At 36.2% G+C, this 7461-nt stretch overlaps 1 pseudogene; it reads left to right on the top strand.

The window, feature by feature from the left end:
* The first annotated feature begins 3825 nt into the window (after positions 1 to 3825).
* On the top strand, positions 3826 to 7061 carry LOC111407075 (annotated as a pseudogene).
* The last annotated feature ends 400 nt before the right edge of the window (positions 7062 to 7461 follow it).

Here is a 7461-nt window from a genome sequence, read left to right as displayed (position 1 = left end):
AAGGTACACATGCATTTACGTTTGGTTTATTACTTCTTTTACTGAGAACTATTATGTCATACTCATTTGTACATACAAGATTGTGTAATACATTGACTTAAGATTGGACATGTTTGACCTGGTACTTTTGCTTATCTATATATAACAACGATCACGGGAGTTGAGTTATGAATGCATTAACTAAATGTTGATGCCAAAAATGCTTCTACATTCTGTTCTATTCCTTCTCCTGTGGCTCACAGAGGCATTGGCCACTTCTAATAATGTCAACACAACCAGAAACCCCGCAACCATCACAAAAGGATCCCAAATCACCAGGCCGGGATGCCAGGGCAAATGTGGAAATCTAACTGTTCTATTCCCATTTGGTATTGGCTTAGGAACAGGTTGTTCTATAGATCCATCCCTTGACATCAACTGCAATACTTCTCTCAATCCTCCCAAACCCTTCATTCATAAGGGAAACCTTGAGATTACAGATATATCATATTCTCATGTGCGCATCAAGAATTGGGTGGCTTTCAGTTGCTATCACCGACTAGGCAGCTATATGGGGAGAAAATATGTGGATGTCCGGTTACAGCCACATCTTAGCTTTTCTGAAATAAATAAGTTCACAGTCATGGGATGCAATGATTTTGCATTCATAGAAGGATCAGAAGGGCGTAACTTCACCAGTGGATGTGTTTCCGTCTGTTCGACAAAGGAAAGTATCATTGATGGGTATTGTTGCTGCCAGACCTCCATTCCATAATGAGCTATAATAATCACACTACGATCTGGTCCTTCAATCCTTGTGATTTTTCCTTTCTTGGAGAGCAGGATCGCTTCACATTTCATACATCAGATCTTTCTGATTCGACGTTCATTAACAGAACCATAGAAAATGTCCCAATAGTCTTGGATTGGGTGATTGGGACTCAAAATTGCACTGAAGCTCAGAAATCCAATGATTTTGGATGTCGCCAGAACAGTAAATGCATTGATGCGGATAATGGTCTTAGAGGATACCGCTGCAGCTGCTTCCCTGATATGAGGGCAATCTGTACCTTGATCCAGGCTGCAAAGGTTAGAGTCTTGCTTTTATGCCATAATTTATCTATTCTACAAGGAAGAAATTTATCAGCTCAATTTTTATACTAAATGATTACCCTTGTTTGTCTGCCAGACATAAACAAATGCAAGAATAATCCATGCGATCCACAAGGAATTTGCACTAATACTCCAGGTAGTTATAACTGCTCTTTCCCGAGGGGATACCTTGGGGATGGAAGAAAAGACTGCCGTGGCTGCAATTATCAGATTTCACAATTTCCAGTGATCAAGTTCTCTTTAGGTACCTTTAATTGATAAACTCTCTCTCTCTCTCTCTCTCTCTATGGCAAGAATGATAAATTTCTCACAGTATAATATAATAAATAGAACAACAGTGTACTACATATCACCAAAGTGGAAGAAAAAGTTTAAAACTGGAACCAAACTCAGCCGTCAATTGAGTTTCTAAATTAGTGTAACAGAATGAGTCGTTGGTGATAAATTTCTCATAGTGTAATACAATAAGTAGCAGAACTATCACCAAAGTAGAAGAAAAAGGTTAAAACTAGAACCAAACTCACCAGTCAAGGGAGTTTCTAAAGTAGGGTACCAAAATGAGTCTTTCAATGGCACACTTGTCCTTATTTCGAAGAGAAAGGGCATTTCTCACAGGGCATTTACAGGGCCCTCATTGTGCAGGGGCCCCACATATATTTAAAAATAAAAAATTACATGGGCCCAACATATGTGTGTGTCTGACAGCATCCTAGTTCTGTAAGCCTAGCACGGCTCTATTTCAAAATAGTAACACTCGGAAGTGATTCTCTAGTTTTGTTTCTGATGTACGAAGTATAGGATATCAATTGCTCTGTGCCAAAAAAACTTGACTTTAGCAATGAAAGAGCTCCTAACATTTTTATGAACTAAAAACATATATATTTTTTTCTTTTTGATGGGATAGAATGATATGTTTACATCCTATGCATATGATATACTAGTTCTTCCCCCTTTTTTATGCTTAATTAATACTAGGGCCGGTCCTGTGATTGTCGAGGCCTGAGGCGAAGTCCGTAAATTAGGCCCTCGATGACATCAACGTAAATGCAAAATTCAACGATGTATTATGTGACCCATTGCTAACGTAAAAAACTAACATTAAAATAACAACCAAATATGTTATAGAAAAGATTTATATTATAAACTAAAAAAAAATTACAAAATATCTCAATCATCTTACAGTTAGAGTTTTCAATATAGTTATTATGTGCACTTGTGCAATTGTTTATCCTACAACAATCAATCATCTAAGCCGTCCAGGCCGCAATTATATAAACTGACAAAGTTTCAAACATTTTCAATCTCTTCAATAACAAGTTAGGACAAGCCATTGCTTACTTGAGAAGTAGAATTTCAACGAAAACTGTGGAGTTACACCTTTGAGAATTCCACTGTCACAACTCATGAGTCAAGATAAAAAATTTAACATCAAACGCTAATACAAATATGAACATTATCATCAAACTTAGGGAAATAACAGTTGCATAGGTGCACATTTAATCAAACTTGGGGAAATAACACATTTAATAAGAACTAATCACCAATTCACCATTAAAACAGTGTCATCAACGAAATAAATTAATTCAAATTAATATATAGGTTGCAGAAACTGAAGTTATCTTTTCTTGAGTTCATTGACATAATAATATCTCAAGTTCTCAAATATGTACTCTCACACCTTACCTATCATTCTATCAAACTAAGTTATGTCAAGAACTCTAGCACCATTTTCTTTTGGCAAAGACCAAGAAATGGAACAAAATTAGACCTGAATCTGACTTCTCTTTCCAAGTTGTCGACACAGTTTTATTAAGATCGACAATACATCTTTCCAATGAACATATCGCTGTTTTGAGGATATACTCATTTCATTGACATTAAAACTAATAAAATCAAATTATTAATTAAGTCCGATTTTCTTTATGACTTGACCAAACAAGTTTCAATTGGGAATTTCATATTGCAGTTTCTTCAAATTAAGGACAGTTCCAAGCTCTATTTATCCCCCAAAAAAGAAAGAAATGAAAATGACAACATATGATATATGAATATAAATCAAAATTTCTCTCCTCTATTCACTAATACAAAAGAAATTCTTACCATATCCTTAATATGGAAGTTGAACACAATGGACAGGACGACGAGTCACGCACTCATGTCTCAATTCTCACGCCTCTCTCCACACTCCAATTAGAGTATACCCTAGTCCCCACAGACCCACGGCCCACATACCACATATATAGAATAGTAAAAAGACCATTTATCAATTAAAATCAAGCCATCAAAGATTCAAAATTATAATAAGTAAATGGTAAAAGAGTTTAACTCAGTAGGGAACTCGAAGTCTCGAACTCACTCGTTCGACAAAAAAAAGCCCAACCACTCGACAGAAGCGATGCGTTAGATTAAAACCAAGTACAAAGAGTGTTTGAAAAATCAACGAAGATGAAGGGCCCGTTTGGGATGGCTTTTGAAAAGCCAAAAGGAGCTTTTGAGAGCCAAAAGCCGTTTTTGGACCGTTTGGCTATTTTTGTTTAAAGTGCTTTTGGAGGTTATAAGAGCTTTTAGAGGAAGCTGATTTTTTTGGCTTCCTCCAAAAGCACTTCCGGAATGGGAAGTGATTTTAAATATTAATTTTCAAACAAAAACTAAAATAACTTTCTCCAAAAGCTCTTCTACAAGAAGCAAAAGCCAAAGTAAAAGTCGTGCCAAACGGGCCCAAAATCTGGGATTATGGAACTGGAAGACTGGCACTGGAAGTCTGGAACTGGAAGGTAAAGTCGAGAAAGAGACAAGCGTTTGGCAAAAATGGGATTTCAATTTGGGAATTTTGGGTAAACAGACAATGTATTATAGATATATAATGGGCTTGAGAGTTTTGGACTGCCATTGTTCAAATAAAAAAAAAATTTGGGCCAAAGAAATGAGGCCCCTCTAGAGTTTGGGCTTGAGGCGCAGGCCTCATTTATCTGGCCTCAGGATCGGCTTTGCTTCCAGTGCCAGTCTTCCAGTTCCATAATCCCAGATTTCATCTTCATAGATTTTTCAAACACTCTTTGTACCTGGGTTTCATCTGACATATCGCTTCTGTCTAATGCTTGAGCATTTTTTTTTTTTGTCGAACGAGTGAGTTGACCTCAAGTTCCCTAGTGAGTTAAACTCTTTTACCATTTACTTATTATAATTTCTAATCTTTGATGGCTTGATTTTAATTGATAAATGGTCTTTTTTCTATTCTATATATGTAGTATGTGGGCCGTGGGTCGGTGGGGACTAGGGTTCACTCTAATTGGAGTCTGGAGAGAGGCATGAGAATTGAGATGTGAGTGCGTGAATCGTCGTCTCGTCCATTGTGTTCAACTTCCATGTTAGGGATCTAGTAAGTATTTCTTTTGTATTAGTGAATAGAGGAGAGAAATTTTGATTTATATTCATATATCATATGTTGTCATTTTCATTTCTTTCTTTTTTGGGATAAATAGAGCTTGGAACTGTCCTTAATTTGAAGAAACTGCAATATGAAATTCCCAATTGAAACCTGTTTGGTCAAGTCATAAAGAAAATCGGACTTAATTAATAATTTGATTTTATTAGTTTTAATGTCAATGAAATGAGTATATCCTCAAAACCGCGATATGCTCATTGGAAAGATGTATTGTCGATCTTAATAAAACTATGTCGACAACTTAGAAAGAGAAGTCAGATTCAGGTTTAATTTTGTTCCATTTTTTGGTCTTTGCCAGAAGAAAATGGTGCTAGAGTTCTTGACATAACTTAGTTTAATAGAATGACAGGTAAGGGGTGAGAGTACATAATTGAGAACTTGAGATATTATTATGTCAATGAACTCAAGAAAAGATAACTTCAGTTTCTGCAACCAGTATACTAATTTGAATTAATTTATTTTGTTGATGACACTGTTTTAATGGTGAATTGGTGATTAGTTCTTATTAAATGTGTTATTTCTCCACGTTTGATTAAATGTGCACCTATGCAATTGTTATTTCCCTAAGTTTGATGATAATGTTCATATTTGTATTAGCGTTTAATGTTAAATTTTTGTTCCTGATTCGTGAGTTGTGACAGTGGAATTCTTGAAGGTGTAATTCTACAGTTTTCGTCGACATAATATATCGTTGAATTTTGCATTTATGTTGATTTTGTCGGGGGCCTAATTTACGGACTTCGTCTCAGGCCTCGACAATCACAGGACCGGCCCTGATTGGAATTCTGGATCTGGAAGGAAAAGTCGAGAAAGAGACAAGGGTTTGGCAAAAATGGGATTTCAATTTGGGAATTTTGGGTATTTTGGGTAAACAGACAATGGATTATAGATATATAATGGGCTTGAGAGTTTTGGACTGCCATTGTTCAAATAAAAAAAAAGAAATTAGGCCAAAGAAATAAGGCCCCTCTGGAGTTTGGGCCTGAGGCGCAGGCCTCATTCGCCTTGCCTCAGGACTGGCTCTGATTAATACTATAAATGAATTCAATTAAACACTTACTTTAAAGTTATTGAGATCACCCATGCTTGTTGTGAGAGAAAGAAAGTTGATCCATCTGAATTTTGTTTAACAATTTATAGTATGGCGTGCGTCTTATTCCTATGTATGACATTCGAAAGTATTAGTCATCAGAGCATTAATTGTGTTAAGCAAACAAAATAAATATGGAATCATATGAGCATCTGACTAAAAATAGTCGAACTACAGCTTGATCAATCGCTAATTAGTTCAATTTGCATGTCAAACCAAAATATTCAGTTGACCTTGATAATTGGTATTACTTGGTTATTCTTTGGCATTCAAAAAAGGAAGCTTATTAAACTGAGAGAGAAATTTTTCAGGCAAAATGGTGGTTTGCTATTGAAGCAGCAATTTTCATCAAATGAGGGTAGTATGGAATCTGCTAAAATCTTTTTTGCAGAAGAGCTAGAAAAAGCAGCCAAAAACTACGCTGAAGATCGCATCCTTGGCCGTGGTGGTTATGGTACAGTTTATAAAGGAATTCTGAGTGATAAACATATTGTTGCAATTAAAAAGTCGAGAATGATGGATCAGGGCCAAATCGAATAGTTTATCAATGAAGTAATTATCTTGACTCAAGTCAATCGCCGAAACGTTGTGAAGCTACTGGGATGTTGTTTGGAGACAGAAATACCTTTGTTGGCTTATGAATATGTCTCTAATGGTACACTCTTTTACCATATCCACAATAGTGAGGGAATGCCCTGGTTTTCTTGGGAAAATCGTTTGAGAATTGCTGCAGAGTCTGCTGGTGCATTAGCTTATCTTCATTCTGCAGCAACAATGCCCAGTTATTCATAAAGATGTCAAATCTCCCAATATACTATTAGATAATTACTATACCGCAAAAATATCAGATTTCGGAGTTTCAAGATTGGTTCCTGTTGATCAAAATCAAGTAACTACTCTAGTCCATGGAACCTTAGGTTATTTGGATCCTAAGTACTTCCAAACAAGCCAGTTGACAGATAAAAGTGATGTTTATAGCTTTGGAGTAGTTCTAGCTGAGCTAATGACATTAAGAAAACCCCTTTCCGGTGAAAAACCAGGAGAAGTAAGTCACCTGGCCACACATTTCATTTTATCCTTGAAGGATAATCATCTATTCAAAATTCTCGACCCAAGAGTTCTGAGGGAAGGGAGTTTAGAGCAACTTCATGCGGTGGCTGAGCTTGTTAAAAGATGCCTCAAGTTAAATGGGAGAAAAAGGCCTACAATGAAAGAAGTGGCTATGGAATTAGAGAGGTTGAGAAAGTATAATGTTCAAACATGGATCCAAAAAGAAATTCCTCAAGAAAATTTGGGTTTACTATTAAGAACTGAGGACTCTAACCTCTATCAAGTGTCAATAAATCCTGAGTTTGTTATCAGCGAGTTCTCGAAAGACTATAGTATGGATAGCATGTTACATGCGATCAACCCTCCTAGCTAAATGGTGAAAAGTTTCTAACTTCACACGTAAGAAGGTCCTGAGATTTTGTATGTTACATTTCTCAAACTTTATCCGTGTCTTTTATCATGCTTGTAATTGTTGGAAAAAATGGTTTAATGGGTCAACTTTGAGCCCAAATTTCAGTGGGACCCACCTTTTAAATAATACGGGACCTAGCATATTCACGTTCTACTCCGCGAGATGATTAACGTGATATATTTATTTATCGAAAACCATTTAAAATTGAATGAAATATTAAGCGTTAAAGTAACCCACATAAACTAAGGATTATGGAAGAATTTGATTTGCCAAACACTTATCCCACATAGGAAAGTTAGGAAACTTTGGTGTGGTTTATAAGGTAGAAGTTTGGAATTGGGTTTGGGCCCCAAGGGGTACCAATAGTCTTTG

This window comes from Olea europaea, chromosome 12 (genome assembly GCF_002742605.1).
Source record: "Olea europaea var. sylvestris chromosome 12, O_europaea_v1, whole genome shotgun sequence".
In the NCBI taxonomy this organism is placed as follows: domain Eukaryota; kingdom Viridiplantae; phylum Streptophyta; class Magnoliopsida; order Lamiales; family Oleaceae; genus Olea; species Olea europaea.
This window is presented reverse-complemented; position numbering and strand designations above follow the sequence as displayed.